The sequence below is a fragment of the Myxocyprinus asiaticus genome, chromosome 8, assembly GCF_019703515.2.
Source record: "Myxocyprinus asiaticus isolate MX2 ecotype Aquarium Trade chromosome 8, UBuf_Myxa_2, whole genome shotgun sequence".
Lineage (NCBI taxonomy): Eukaryota > Metazoa > Chordata > Actinopteri > Cypriniformes > Catostomidae > Myxocyprinus > Myxocyprinus asiaticus.
Window position 1 is genome coordinate 96,138 of NC_059351.1, and position 15,639 is coordinate 111,776.

Here is a 15,639-nt window from a genome sequence, read left to right on the forward strand (position 1 = left end):
GATGTTTCCCTGTACAATAGTGCATCGTTGCGTCATCAGTGTCTCATAATTATTAATGAGACTGCGTGGACTTATCCTATGAGAACGACCTGTCTTATGATTATTCATTACTGGGATGCAAGATTTGTGAAAGCGAAAATCAAATTGCAAGCGTAAAAATAAATTGGATGCATACAGAACGTTTTGTAAAGGTGTAAATGAAGTTGCAAGCGTAAGAAACCAATATTAGAAATACTTTAATGCTTTGCATTAGTGTAATTCATGTGTTGTGAATCTGTAATTTCATATTAACAAAGTAAATTTGGTGTGTATTTTTCTGACTTCCTTTTTTTTCGTGCTTACACTTTTGACACTGCAAACCTGAAATCAGTGATATGCAAGTAAAGAAAGGGTGTCATGAACAGCAAAACGGATTGACCGCGTAGAATCAGTCTGTATGTGTAAAATAAACTACTGCAAACCTGTAAATGACTTGTGCTTGTGGCATAAATATTTTCCAGAAATAATCCGATATACAATGTTTCGTTTTCCCTTTGTTGCACTCAAACTTTTGCACGGACTTCTCCTGAAAAGAGATGTGCAAGCGTGAGGAGGAAGGCGGGTCTACCTGCTTCTAGTAACCAATCAAATGAGGTTTTCCTTGACCAGTTTACTCTGATCTGATTGGTTTAATAACGTGACAGACAGCTTCCTCTTCATATGGCTCAGTGTCATTCCTCTGGGTATCTCTACTCTCTTAAATATTAAACTGAAATATTTATTGTTATACTGGGAGTGTCCAATAGGTGGCAGTAGCGCACTGTTTTGGTCCAATTTATGAAGCCCTGCCAGACACAGTAAGAGCCATGAGTGTGTGCTGCAGGTGTGTTAGGGCTGCATGTTGAGCATGCCGATAAAAAAAGACCACAAGTGGAATACTGCCTTCCAGATTATTTATTTTGGTATACAAGATACCACACCAACTTTGGCTGAATCTTTTGAAAATGTGGTGAGAACTCAACTGTGCTGAAACAGGGGGTGTAAAAGAAAGTTAAAAGTAAGGGAAGCGTTGAGGAGAGAGCCAGAGAATGAAACATGTTATCACTTTAAACATCATGAGCTCATGCGTGTCTGCTCAGCTGCAGTACTGCTTAAATGGGACTTTGTTGCACACTGGTCTATGATGCCACGTAACAACAAAATGAATGGGTATACATGTCTCATATAGCTTCTACATATGTAAGCAGTCAATTCTCAGCGAAATCGCAGGTTGCAAAACTAATCGTCCAAACAGGAAAAATAATTTGCTGAGGATCATTTAAAAATCTCCACTAGACACAGCACCGCTGACATATAGAACTGGATTGCTCATGATGTCATATCAGTGAAGCCACTGGGTCGCCATATTGCTATGCCCAAACATTCCAATGTCCCTATTGACTTAAAAGGAAATCATCTAATTTCAGCGAGTAAACATTAGTCATTTAATCACATATTTTATATTTGAAATATGCATGAACATCCCTACAGTGCAAACGTCCTACACATGTAATTATTTATTTATTTAAAGTCTGGAATTTTCTTGATAGCCCAAGCGAGTTAGCCTCAGTGTGGAGCTCTCCAATTATTTTGTTGTTTTGTTTGTTTGTCCTGTGTTTAGTAATTTTTTTTCTGATCAGTTTTACTTGGGACGAACTGTTGAACATTCGGCAACACATACCAGAAAATTCTTTCCCGGTTTTGGACTATTTGGACGTTTTGCTGGACATTTTAGTCAGAGGCACAGCTGTGATTTTTAAGCGCACTATGAGACGCAGGAGAGGGAAGCGAGCCAGCGTGCTGGTCAAGCTCCGACAGCGGAAACATCAATACCTCCTGCAACCCCCCTCCTCCTCCCTCCTGCTTCTCAATCTGCACTTAAAATCTATGAAGATGATGTGTGCCGTGTCTTCCAGAAACAAAAGACAAGGAAAGCACAGGGCCCAGATGGTATTTCACCCACTTGTCTAAAATCCTGTGCTGACCAGCTGGCCCCCATCTTCACACAGATCTTCAACAGATCACTGGAGCAGTGTGAAGTTCCCTGTTGCTTCAAACGCTCCACCATCATTCCTGTACCAAAGAAACCCATTTGAGAGACTGGTGTTGGCCCACCTGAAGAACATCACTGGACCCTTTCTAGATCCCCTTCCATTGGATGTGGATGATGCAGTCAACATGGGATTGCATAATATCCTGCAACATCTAGTGAGACCAGGGACATATGCAAGGATCCTTTTTGTGGACTTCAGTTCGGCTTTCAACAAAATCATCCCAGCTCTCCTATGGACTAAATTAACCCAGCTCTCTGTTCCCATGTCTATCTGTCAGTGGATCACCAGCTTTCTGACGGACAAGCAGCAGCTAGTGAGACTGGGGAAACTCACTTCCAGCACCTGTACAATCAGCACTGGTGCCCCCCAGGGATGTGTGCTCTCCCCACTACTCTTCTCCCTCTACACCAATGACTGCATCGCCAAGGACCCCTCTGTCAAGCTTCTGAAGTTTGCAGACGACACCACTGTCATCGGCCTCATCCGAGATGACGATGAGTCTGCATACAGAAGGGAGGTTGAACAGCTGGCTGTCTGGTGCAGTCAACACAACCTTGAGCTGAACACACTCAAAACGGTGGAGATGATTGTGGACTTTAGGAGGAACACCCCAACACTGACCCCCCTCACCATTCTAAACAGCACTGTGGCAGCAGTGGAGTCATTCAGGTTCCTGGGCACTACCATCTCACAGGACCTGAAGTGGGAGACACACATTGACTCCATTGTGAAAAAGGCCCAGCAGAGGTTGTACTTCCTTTGCCAGCTGAGGAAGTTCAACCTGCCACAGGCGCTGCTGATACAGTTCTACTCAGCAGTCATTGAGTCTGTCCTCTACACTTCAATAACTGTCTGGTTTGGTTCATCTACGAAATCAGACATCAGAAGACTATAAAGGACAATTCGGACTGCTGAGAGGATTATTGGTTGCCCCCTGCACTCCCCCCCCTTCAAGAACTATACACTTCCAGAGTGAGGAAAAAGGCTGGAAAAATCACTCTGGACCCCACTCACCCTGCCCACTAACTTTTTTTTAACTGTTTTTGAGTATGTATATATATATTTTGTGTATTATTGTGTATTTCTATATAGAGACATGCAAAGCAAAGCTGGTTAAAATTAAACTGATACACTAGATTTAAATGGCAAAAGAACACGTAATTTATGACATGTTTCTAGTGTTGTCATGGTACAAAAATTTCAGTAGTCGGTTCCGATACCAATGAAATTTCACGGTTCTCGAAGCCAATTTCGATACCACAGCAAAAATATGCTAATATTATAATATTATATTGAACACACCAGTTTATTATAAATTATTTAATAATAATTTTAATAGTTATAGTTTAATAATAATAATTATTATTTTCCATATATATATATATATATATATATATATATATATCCTGTATATTTTTTATCCTGTAGATCATATTTAAGGCTGCAAAAGACCTTCTTCACGCTAGTGCCATCTTTGATTTTTAACGTGAATGAAAACGAGGCTGTGAGGGATTGACTTACAGTCTCTTTGATGGGCTGTGCTGCAGTTTAAAGTGATAAAACATTGATAAAATATCTGTTCAAGAACATTCAGTAGACAAAGAACTCCAGACAACATGAGCTGTGGAACATCAGATGTGATCTTGGAGCTTTAAACAGCTTTATATCGTTCATGAGACTGTAAGTCAATCCCTCACAGCCTCATTTTCATTTACGTTAAAAATCAAAGATGGCACTAGCGTGAATAAGGACTATCCACAGTTTTCCTGAACAATCCCTGGGTGCCGCCATGATGATTCTAATTGACTGTTTTGTATTTCTGGTCTCGAGACGTCAAGTAAAAACTACCGAATCGAGTGATCCAGAGGAGAACAACAAACATTTAAGTGTTACCTGGTGTTAAAATGAATTTCAGGCTCAACTTGTGCCGTTGTTGACTGTCATAACAACTTATAATAATTAATGATATAAACGTAACTAAGCTCGGACCATCGCTTCATGTCATCTACACACTCAGGTGAGGCACTCTCTAAAAAAAAAACAAAAAAAAAAAGGGCACCTCGACTCTGTGAAGTATCGGCATGTTTTTTTTTTTGACAATTTTTACAAATATAATACCTTAAACATTATATTACCCGCTAAGAATATACGCCGATGCGAGTGAAGACACTGGAAACTGGAAATTGAAAACAGTCGAATTGTGGAACACTTCAGGAAAGGGATGTTCAGGAAAAAGGTGGATAGATACAGTTGTCAAGGAGGCCCCACCCACTGATGGGGGAAAGCAAAGCCCTGTTACCATAGTTACTCATTCATTTCTATCAGACAAAAAGGGGAGAAAAATCCGATAGATTTGGCTATTATAGCAACTAAAAACATGATGAAAAGCTGTTGTATAGATTTTTGCACTTCAGACAAAGCCAAAAAACCCAGAACAAATTTTTTTTAATCACCTTCCACTGTGGCTGCTGCATATTCAGTTCAGTGATCTCAGGACAGAAGTTCACATTTACGATTTCACATTATTTTTTTGTTATTCGATTGGTATCTATAACATTTTAACTGCTTTGTTTATCATCAACACTTTTATTTATATATTTTAATATGATCATAAATGTTTTTTTTCCACACATTAATGATATTTTTTAATTATTGTACACATAAAATAGCTCAAATTTAAGAGGTGAAACCTGTGACATGACTGATGCGATTTCAGTGGAAGACCTTTAATTATTTTTCTATTACAATTTACAGCCTCAGCAGGCAATGCAAGTAGGCTTCAACTTTGGTAAGGGTAAAATAGTAGACAAACAATAAACCTATAAACAATACAAAATACACAAACACACACACACAAAGAAGGGGGATTCAGTAATGATGGGGATGGAATACATTTTATTAAACAGGAAATACACAGTAATATGCAATATAACAACAATTAAGCATACAGTCATAAGCAGTTTTCATTATTGTTTCTTCTTATTTAGTACTTTGTTCTGCAGTAAAGACAATGCTAATGGAGATGAGTATACATTCATACCCAGTACTGTGTACCTAAACATTTTAATTTTAAAATGTACCTCATTAATTAAACACTTCGCCAAACTCAACGGGAAGCTCAATATCCCCTGAGAAGTTTGATTCATTAAAGCATGAAAACCAATATAAGCAGCGCTCCACTTCGATCATGTCACGTTTTTTCAGTAATATTGTCTTGTTCTCTGGTGTTAACTCGTCATTATGTCTCTGCTAGAACTGCTGTTGTGATGATATGATGATTGATTTAGTCTTGAATCCTCTCGGATGTTTCTCAAACACACTAACCCACGTATCCATGTTTATCGAAAGGAGATAAAAAAATCAGTTCTGGGTTTTTTGGCTTAGTCTGAAGTGCAAAAAAATATACAACAGCTTTTCATTATGTTTTTAGTTGTTAAAATAGCCAAGTTTATTGGATATTTCTCCCTGTTTTTCTCACAGGAATGAATGAGTAACTATTTTAACAGGGAATCAATTTCCCCCAATCTAAACCACGCCGTTGACGACTGTATCTATTATTACTCCACAAAAGAGGTTAGGTAATCAAAGAGTTAAGCTTTTAGTTGTTTGATGTACAGCATTTGACATTCTTTAAGTTTTGCATATGTGTTTGAGCTAAACAGAGCCCAATAAAATCTGTATTAATAAATTATCAGTTACAAAGCTTGAAAAGCTACATTTATCTTTGTTTGACGGCAGCTTATGATCACTGGAAATTTTACTGTGTAGTGTTGTTTCAGCATCTGTTGGTCTAAATTGCTATCTCCTTGTTACCTCTCTTGTTGTTCTTCATTAAATGAAATGTCATATCTTTAGAAATAAAACAAAATCTGCATTGTATTAAATTCATTATATAACTTTAAATTGTACTCTCCTCCAACAAACTGAATGACTCTTCCTGTGAAACTGAAAAAATACTCCAGTGACTAAACTAAACTTAAAGGATAGAAATGTATGGAGCATTTTGAGCCTAATTAAATCCAGATAATTTCAGTTTCACTGTTTATGTTCTCTGGAGTTGATAGGATTCAGGTTAATGACTCTGAAAAGTGGCTTCTTGGACACAGATTAAGCCGTGTCCTGTCCTAAATTACATTCTTGATGGTGATTCTAAATGGAAAAATTCTGTCTGCTTTTGCGAATGCAGTGTGATTAAGTCCTCTGAGATGAACAAACTGTCAAGTTCAGTCAAGTTCCTGACAGTTCACCCTGTATAAAAACAGACTGAGGCTGCTATATATCCAGGCAAACTATTAGAGCCACCACTAATCCCTTTTTGTGGTCTTTGCCCCCCACACCAGAACTCTTCCCTCCTCCACATCTGTCCATCATAATCATCACACCCTTTTGTGATTAGCCCCTTCTGTATTTCTACTGAAATATCTGCAGCGGTGATGAAAGTTCTACCTTGAAATAGAGCAGTTGGCGTAACACCATTAGTGGATTTCCCCTCTTCTTTCACATGAGTTATTGATTATTAATAATAATACATGATTATTGGTGTGTCATGGCCAATTTCAGGTATTGTTTTCTAGAGAATGGTCTTGTTAGTACTGTTTTCAAATCATCCTTTCCAAGCACCTGCACCACGAACAATTTAATAAACATGGTTTATTGCCCATGTCTGTTTGACAATGAACAATGGGGGTGAGAGAGAGAACAAATATTGTGCAAAAATGCCAAGGGGGGTCATACAAGATGAATTGTTATAAAATACAGTACAAACACTGATCAAAGGCTCTTGGTGATTCTAAAAATCTTCAGGATCTCAACTGGCGGCCTATGCCATCCCAAATCTGTGTGACCTAAACTGTGACAATTGACATTTTGTTATTCTGCATCTCTGTATCAAGACCAAAGTTTGTCGTAAGAGTGAGATTAAATTCACCACCTCCACTTCAAATTTTCAATACTCCCTAATTTGTTTATTCAGCGTTCATAATATTAAAGAAACGATCACAGAAACAAAACGAATTGGAGCTAACAAGAAGGGAACAGATGGACCATAATTGCCTCATGGAGGAAGCCAGGGAGTCAATTCTTATAGGTCTCAAGGGAGTGGCAGATGCAAAAAGTGCAGGTGCATTTGTTTTGATCTGAGATGGCCTAAAGGGGTGATCTGAAAAATATGCATCACACTCATTAAAGCAGGATTTAACAAAGTCCAATTGCTTCATCTCGGCAAGACCGGGACAAGGCCGGACTCTTTTATTAGGGGCCAACGAGGTAAACATGGGAAAGCTCGTTCATGACAGGCGCATGAAACTGCAACAGATGCGGCACAAATTAAAGCTGCATCACTGTGCACAGATAAATCAGGAGCACATCAATAGGGAAAACAAACATGGCACATTTCCCTTTGTGTCATTACAATTTCATTTGAAGAACTCATCCCTCAAATTACACTTGCACTGAGGCTCACTCTGCTATGCACAAAAACAAAAAAAGTTGCACTTTAAAGTACATTAAAACACAGAATGAGCATATGTAGCTTCTGGGGTCGCATCAGTGCACTTCGATGTACATGAATTGATAAACACATGTCAACACTTTTTTTTTAAAGCAAAAAAGAATCAAGTAAATTTTGAATACAACTCACATGCACACACACACACACATAGATTAACAGCACAACTTTCTGAGAAATTTAGGGCCTTCAATTATAAGAGCTCTGTTGCGAGAGGTTCTTGAAAAAATAAACTAAGCAACAATAAACCAATGAGTTATTTGAAAATTAGATTTTATTACGATAAGAAACAACGGTATTGAAAGGTTCAGTTCTGATCTTGTAGCATTTGGCCATATACAGCATCAAATGTAGCTTAAGAATACATTTTGTCAGTCTCCCTCAATTGTATGTCACAGCTGCCACAGTAAGTGCTCCGTAAATACAACCTACATCCTGAATACACTTTGTTCTGACCGCTACCCCTTTATAATCTCAAACTTGAGCTGCCTGTCAATGCCAAACTAATAAATTACATCCTGCCTTCTCTATAACTCACTAATAAATAAAAAAGAGCCTCCACTTTCCTCGTACAGCTGTGACCCAGGGTTACCTAGCAACAGGTCATGCCCAGATAAAAAGCACAAGGTAGAGATTCACCTATGAGGAGCTGGAGAGATGAGGGTATCTTCACTCGCTGACCTTTGACAGATGGAAAACGCACTCAGAGGAAATGTTTCTTTAATTGTCAGGGACATATAAAGAGTTCTGAGTGTGCCTGCATCAGTCCTTCAAAAATGTATTAACACAGCAAGCAAAGTATGCTTGTGAGATACGTCTCCTTACCTTTTCCATTATCACGAGAATACAGATACAAATTACAATTGGGTCATCTATTTCTCTGCTTTATTTTAATTGTTTTATCAAATGCAACAACATCTAAAAAACAACAGCACAGAACCACGAGAAGTTGTGGGCACATCCCTTTAGAAAATGAAACATTCGAACTAAGCAGTTTAACCATGTCCAATCGTTTATCCTCCTTTCAATCTGAATAAAGAATACATTTCAGAGAGATGCACACATGTCCAGCAGAGAATGCAGAGAAGATAATGAAAAGTGACAATTTAGGTTAGCTCTCCCTCTTGTGATCTACAGAACTGAATCCTAATGATATTCAACATTGATGGCTCACATTTACAAGGGCAGTGCATGTGAAGAGGGCATTTCAAGACTTTAGGATGGATTGTCATATTTATTAAAGTATAATGATTGTTTTTCATCTCTTGTTTATCATCTTTATCTAACAACAACGCATCAGACTGTGAATTCAATAGCTCACTGCTTCTGCTGCCCCATGTTCTGTCCCTCAGGGGAGCCACACAGCTGTGTGAGTTTAGCTCACGGTTGAGGTGAGGCCACACACTGTTGGAAAACACACACACACACACACTTGATTACGCTTAAACACACTATAAAAATCTTTACACACAGCAAGAATTACATTTCACCTTCACTGGGCAGAACATAAAACACAGTGTAAAGGTGACTTTTAATAAGAGTGTTTTTATTAAATAGAGCATAATTTCTCTGCATTTCTGATCTGTGGTTTGTGTCTCATCGTAGTAGGCAGACAATGCTAAAGTAAGCTAAAGTAACAATAGCATCTGCAATATGTTTGCCTGTTACTATTTTGCTGCTAATTCTGCTGTTACAAGGAGGCAAAGATAACAGAAGTTAGCAGGAGGAAAACCTGTTTCCAATAGTTGGCCCATCAGGGGCCATCATATAGCCTCATGGCACAGAAAGTCATTTATTTCTAAGCAGAGGCCAGTTTGATGCAGACTGCTGCAAACATGCAAGTCTGAAGATTGCTTCTTTACCTCAGCAGTGTGTCTATGAGCAAGACATTGAAACCTCTTCTGCCCCAGGGTACTGAAATATTGCTGACCTGTACTCCAAAATCTCTCCCTCTGTACAGTACTTCTGTGTGAATGTAAGCGTGTTCAGATGAAGGATAGATCAGACAGACAGAATCTTAAAATTACTTTGACAGTTATTTCCAAGAGCACCTGTGACACACAAAAGAATGGTCTCTTTTACAGTATGTAAACACACACACAGAGACTCTCATAAGAGTTGAGCAGCCAATAGTAATAACAGATACATCCGTTTGGAGCAGAGAAAATGCATCATGGGTTGTGCCCTGTGGCTAGTGTTATGCTCCATACTGGACAACAACAGCCTCCTGTCAGATGGATAAACATTACTCTCAGAACAATCTCATCGATACACAATCCCCTCAAAACTGACCTCTATTTAGCAATCTCGCTATGAGGAAGAGTGTGGACCTGATTTAGGCATTTCTGTTTGGGTGAGTGTGACCACAACTTTATTTGATAGACTGTTAACTGCATTAATACATGCAAGCTATAGAACTTGTTAAATTGTTATCTGAATATGTACAAACTCAGGCCCTACAGACCAAGATAATATTGTCCTTTGTAATATGTCTGTAGGTGTATGGGCTGATGTGCACACATGCTGCCTGGACACCGCATTTCAAATTCACAGACAATGAGTGCGTGTACATGCTAATTAAATGTTCGATATCAGTCAGATAAAAGCCATAATTCGTCTTTTTAAAAATGTCATGTAAACGCGCTGGTCTGCCTGAAATCATACTAACAGACCTAGATAGTGTGATTGTAGATTGATTCTGTCCAGCATGTATACGTTAATCGGACCGCAGTAGGCCTCGGCATTATGTAAATGCTACAAAAAACAGAGGTGCCGCGCAACGTGTATTTAACGTGGAAGTTGAAAAACAACACAAAGTAGAGAACAAGAAGAGCAACAACAACAACACATGTGCATTTCATTCAAAAGTGATCGTCCCTATGCCCTATTCCCTTCTCAGACTTTACCATCAGCTGTGAGAGCTCTGGAGAACTGAAAGGTGTGGGGCTCAAAAACAATGTTTATTCGGAACTCACCTATAAGTCATTTTTATTGGAATAAAATGTGAAGTTCCATTTAAATTTCATTTTACTGTGATGAGAAAGACAGAGCTTACTACTTTTGATTCATGTTTGCAGTTTTAACCAAATTAATATAACAAATCAGGAATATGCTTGATCTAGCTTTTGTCCAAATAATGATCAACATGAGTAATGGCATAAGTGTAAATAACAATAAACATTCTTCTGGAGTTTGAACATTACCTGCAGTTTGAAAACATTTTTGCAAGGGGTAGCCTTACCTTGCAGTTAGCTCACCCCTCCGTCTATGGTCCCCGCTCATGATATACATCCACTGGTGTGCACATGCAATCTTTGTTTATTAAATTAAAAAGATATATCAGGTTATACAACCCCAATTCCGAAAAAGTTGGGACAGTATGAAAAATGAGAACAAAAACAAAAAGGAGTGATTTGTAAATTATATTCACCCTTTGCTATATTGAAAGCGGTACAACTACACATTATATGATGTTTTATCTTGTGAATTTCATTGTTTTTTGAAAATGTTCAGTAATTTCAAATCAGAAGATTGCAACATGCTCCAAAAAAGTTGGGACAGTCGAGTGTTTTCCACTGTGAAACATCATCATTTGTTCTAATAACACTTATTAAGCATTTGGGCCCTGAAGACACAAGTTTGTTAAGTTTAGAAAGTGGAATTTTCCCCCATTCATCCATTATGCAGGTCTTCAGCTACACAATTGTACAGGTTTTCGTTAACGGTCGGTGTGCTTCATAATGCGCCACACATTCTCAATTGGAGACAGGTCAGGACTGCAGACAGGCCAATCTAGCACCCGTACACTCTTTGCTCACACAGACATTCACTTGAAATTTTGAGCAGTATGTGGTTTGAAGTTGTTCTTCTGTAAAATGCAGGGACGTCCCTGGAAAAGACGCTGCTGGATGGCAGTATATGTTGCTCCAAAATGACATTTCTGTACATATCTGTCTGCATTCATGGTGTTCTCGCAGATGTGCGAGTTACCCATGCCAGGGGCACTGACATGCTCCTGGCCCATACAGATACTGATTTTTGGACCTGATGCTAATAACAATTTGGATGGCCCTTTTCCTCTTTGTCCCGGATAACATGACAGCTTTGATTTTCAAAAATTACAGTATTTGAAATGTGGACTCTTCAGACCAAAAAACACAGTTCCACTGTTCTACTTTCCATCTCAGATGAGATCGAGCCCAGAGAAGTTGGCAGCACTTCTGGACAGTGTTGATGTATGGCTTCTCCTTTACATACTAAAGCCTTAACTTGCATCTGTGGATGCAGCAGCGAGTGGTGTTGACTAACAAAGGTTTACTAAAGTTATCCCAAGCCCATGTTCATGATATCCATTACAGACGAATGCTGTTTTTTAAGACAGTGACGTCTGAGGGATCAGAGATCACGTGCATTCAGAAGTGGTTTTCGTCTTGCCCTTTACGCACTGAGATTTGACCAGATTCCTTGAATCTTTTAACTATATTGTGCACTGTAGAGGATGAAATGCCCAAAATCCTTCCCATTTGTCTTTGGGGAACATTGTTCTCAAAGTGCTGGATTATTTGCTGAAGCATCTGTTGGTAAATTGACAAGTCTCAAATGATCCTTGCTCTTGAAGGACTAGGCTGTTTTTGGAGGCTCCTTATATAGTATACATTACTATGACACAATTGCCTCACTTGTTTAACATCTCCAGTTTCACATCGCCTTGATATTTCAACTCGCCAAATTGTTAATATTCTTAAATTGCCCCTGCCTCAACTTTTTGGAGTGTGTTTCAATCATCTGATTTGAAATTACTGTACATAAAATAAAACAAAAAAACAATGAAATTCACAAGGTAAAACATCATATAATGTGTAGTTGTAGTGCTTTCAATACAGCAAAGGGTGAATATAATTTACAAATCACTCTTTTTGTTTTTATTCACATTTTTCATACTGTCCCAACTTTTTCAGAAATGGGGTTGTACCACAGGTCTGTTGAATGCTTGATTTAGATTGGCTGACGGATGTTCTAAGGTGTGCAATTATTTTCCAGTAAACGCTATTAGGTAGTTCCAGGTCGTGACCACATAACGTTCCATTTCACTTCACCAAATTATTTCAGTCATTTCAAAGAGCCATACAGGCTACCACAGCAAAATAACCATCCAAAACAAAGACATTGTCTAAGTACATAGGATAAGAATGACAAAAAATGTCTATATATCCTAAATTTATTTAAATTTCAGTTGAAAAGCACCCTTGCGCTCCCTTCTCTCTCTCTCTCTTTTGAAATCGTCTCACCCACACTCACACACATTGACATTGACACACATACTTACATGCACATATGCACATACACGCACACACATGCATACACACAGAGAGAGAGATGTAAATGCACCCCCGCGACATTATGAATACAACCGTTTCTATATTATCTTAAATATCTGTGGAAAACACCCTCGCGCTTCCCCTCCCCCTCTCTTTCGCTCTCTCACACACGTGGACACACATACATATACGCATTACGCACACACTTACTCACGAGTGGAAAATCGTGTCAGCGCACACCTGCATCTCAGTGGGGTTGAAAACAGTTAAGGTTTACAACGGAAAAGCTATATACAAAACTGGCGACACTCGCTGCTGCTAAGAAGTGTGGTTAAACTTACATCTTGCCGATTTTGAAGCAATGAAGTTACTTCTGATGTTGAGAGCTGCAACATATAAAGGTAATCCCACACACAATCTCTCTCAGTTTCTGAATTTCTTTCGATCACTCAAACACAAACTCACACATACACGCACAAACGTACTACTAACTTATTACTCCAGTAAGTGCTTCAGTAAAGCAGCGCAGTCCTCGCAATCCTCTGTTGCTAGTTATAAAGTGACGTTTTCAAACTAGCAACGAAGGCTCCGACTGTATCAAAGCAAGTAGTTTCACTCATAAGAGCGTTTTAGGGATGAAAACCAGAAAATGTCTTTAGATAAAACCCATAACGGTGTATTAAGATGTGGTAACCATGGTATAAGTGGAATAATTGACTCCGGCCCGTTGAATTATTGAAAAATATTGCACACCCAAGGTGTAACTCTGCTGTGCGTTATGGCCACATTACCACCTATGTAATTATTATTATCCCTTATGTGATCCTCCTGTTCCACTCGCTCTCTACGGGACTCGAACCAGCGTCTCTGGCATGGGAGGCGGGTGCGCTAACAAGGAAGCTAAAGGCTACAGTCTCTATCGTCACTCGCTAGAGCACCTCTTGAGGTCAGGAGAGTGAGGTTTATACACATTGCACAGCTAGCTGGCTCCCGTTACACTCACCCCCCTAAACCTCACTCCCATCTGGGTCACGGCACCATTGTGACACTCCTGTTCTACCTGCTCCATATGGGACTCAAACCGGCGTCTCCGGCATGGGAAGCAGGTGCGCTAACAAAGAGGCTAAAGGCTACAGCCTCTAGCGAGAGTGAGGTTTATACACATTGCACAGCTATCTATCAGCTGGCCACCGTTACACTTATATATATATATATATATATATATACAGAGATAATATGCAGCATTCTCTTTGACGCCGTTTCCACCTGGTATTAAGATGCATCTCAGGTGGTCCGATCACATGTGTTCAGGTGAGACTGTTTACACTTGGTCACTAAAATGCGTCTCCTATGACCACTTGTGATCGGATTTGGAGCGGAGGGTCTCTGTTTCATGACGACATGCATCAATCAGTATGTCGGTGTGTTGCTGCATGATATTAAAGCGCAAAAAAGTCAGAAAAGACAAAAAAAGCGCAAAAGAAACGGTGCGCTGTTTCTCCCAGATGCGGTTGAAATTTAATCTGAGTGCCAAAGCGCCAATAAACCTCTGAACACACAGCGCATCAGACGCGCACATGGATAGTTTTTCATTCGTCTGTTTTTCAAAATATAATCAAGTGTGCTAATTTCGTACCCTGATTTTAATGCTACACTCACATTTTAAAATACTTTTGCAGGTATCTGTCTAGTGAAGAGTATGTTCGAGCGGGTAAGGCCTTGACTTTGATTTACCCCTTCTTGAAGGACAGTGAGTGCAATGGATATGTGAGTAGAGAGATTATTGTTAGTAGTGTTACTCTTTATGTACTACACATTGGTTCTGTTTTATGCACTTTGTTATTTTGTGAAAGTTATTCTTCCCCACATGTCATTTTAAATAGCACACATGGCACATGTCTCTGAAATGCAAGTATAAATTTGAGCGGACACCTCTGGCTAATGAAGGACCAACTTAAACAGGAGTTTGGACATTTGAAAAAAGCCTCTGCAACCTGAAGTGAGCAACTGGAATCAAATTACAAGGTCCTAGGTGAGAGCATATATTTATAATCTTTTTACAATACCACATGTTATCAGTGTATTATTCTCACATTTATAATTATAACAAGTGACAAGATGGAAACATCTTCATAGCTTCCTGCTTAGGGATTTGAAAGAATATTGAACATGATACTTTGTTTTTGTTCTTTTATTTCTGTCTGTGGACAATGACATTGATGTTGTTGGAGAGGATGCTACCTATACAGAGGGACATGCAAAAGTCTTACAGGACCAGTATAGAAGGACACAGCCAGATGCTTGCATTGTTGAAGAGCCAATAAAGAGGACCTTTGTCTGGAGGCAGAAGGAGATTACAGGAGGAATGACTTTCAAAGATGCTGTCAACAAATACCCAAGAAGGACCTCTTGTCATTCTGGACAAATAAAAGAAAAATAATTCATTTGTTTGTACAAAACACCAAGTCCACTCCTGTACTGAAAGGAATATGTTACACAAAGAAACAAGGGTTGTGACCGTGAAGCTGTGTAATGTCTTACAAGTAGCAGAGAAGCTCCACAAATGTTTTCATATTTTTCTAATGCAGAGCAGAGGCCACCGTTTCTCCAGTTATGCTCCCAATTCTTTGGTCCTCCTGTACCTTACAGCCATATTCTGAGTAAATAAGTGGAATTTAAATTGTTTACAGGGTTAACGTATTCCTTGCATTGAACTAGTCTGCCATAACACTAACACAAAAGT

General features: G+C 39.1%; 1 long non-coding RNA gene across 1 annotated transcript; it reads left to right on the top strand.

The window, feature by feature from the left end:
* The first annotated feature begins 9,795 nt into the window (after positions 1 to 9,795).
* Positions 9,796 to 14,859, top strand: LOC127445212 (uncharacterized). Its single transcript, XR_007897950.1, has 3 exons — positions 9,796 to 9,931; positions 14,576 to 14,663; positions 14,780 to 14,859. It is a non-coding gene; the product is annotated as an uncharacterized LOC127445212 (long non-coding RNA).
* Positions 14,860 to 15,639: the final 780 nt, after the last annotated feature.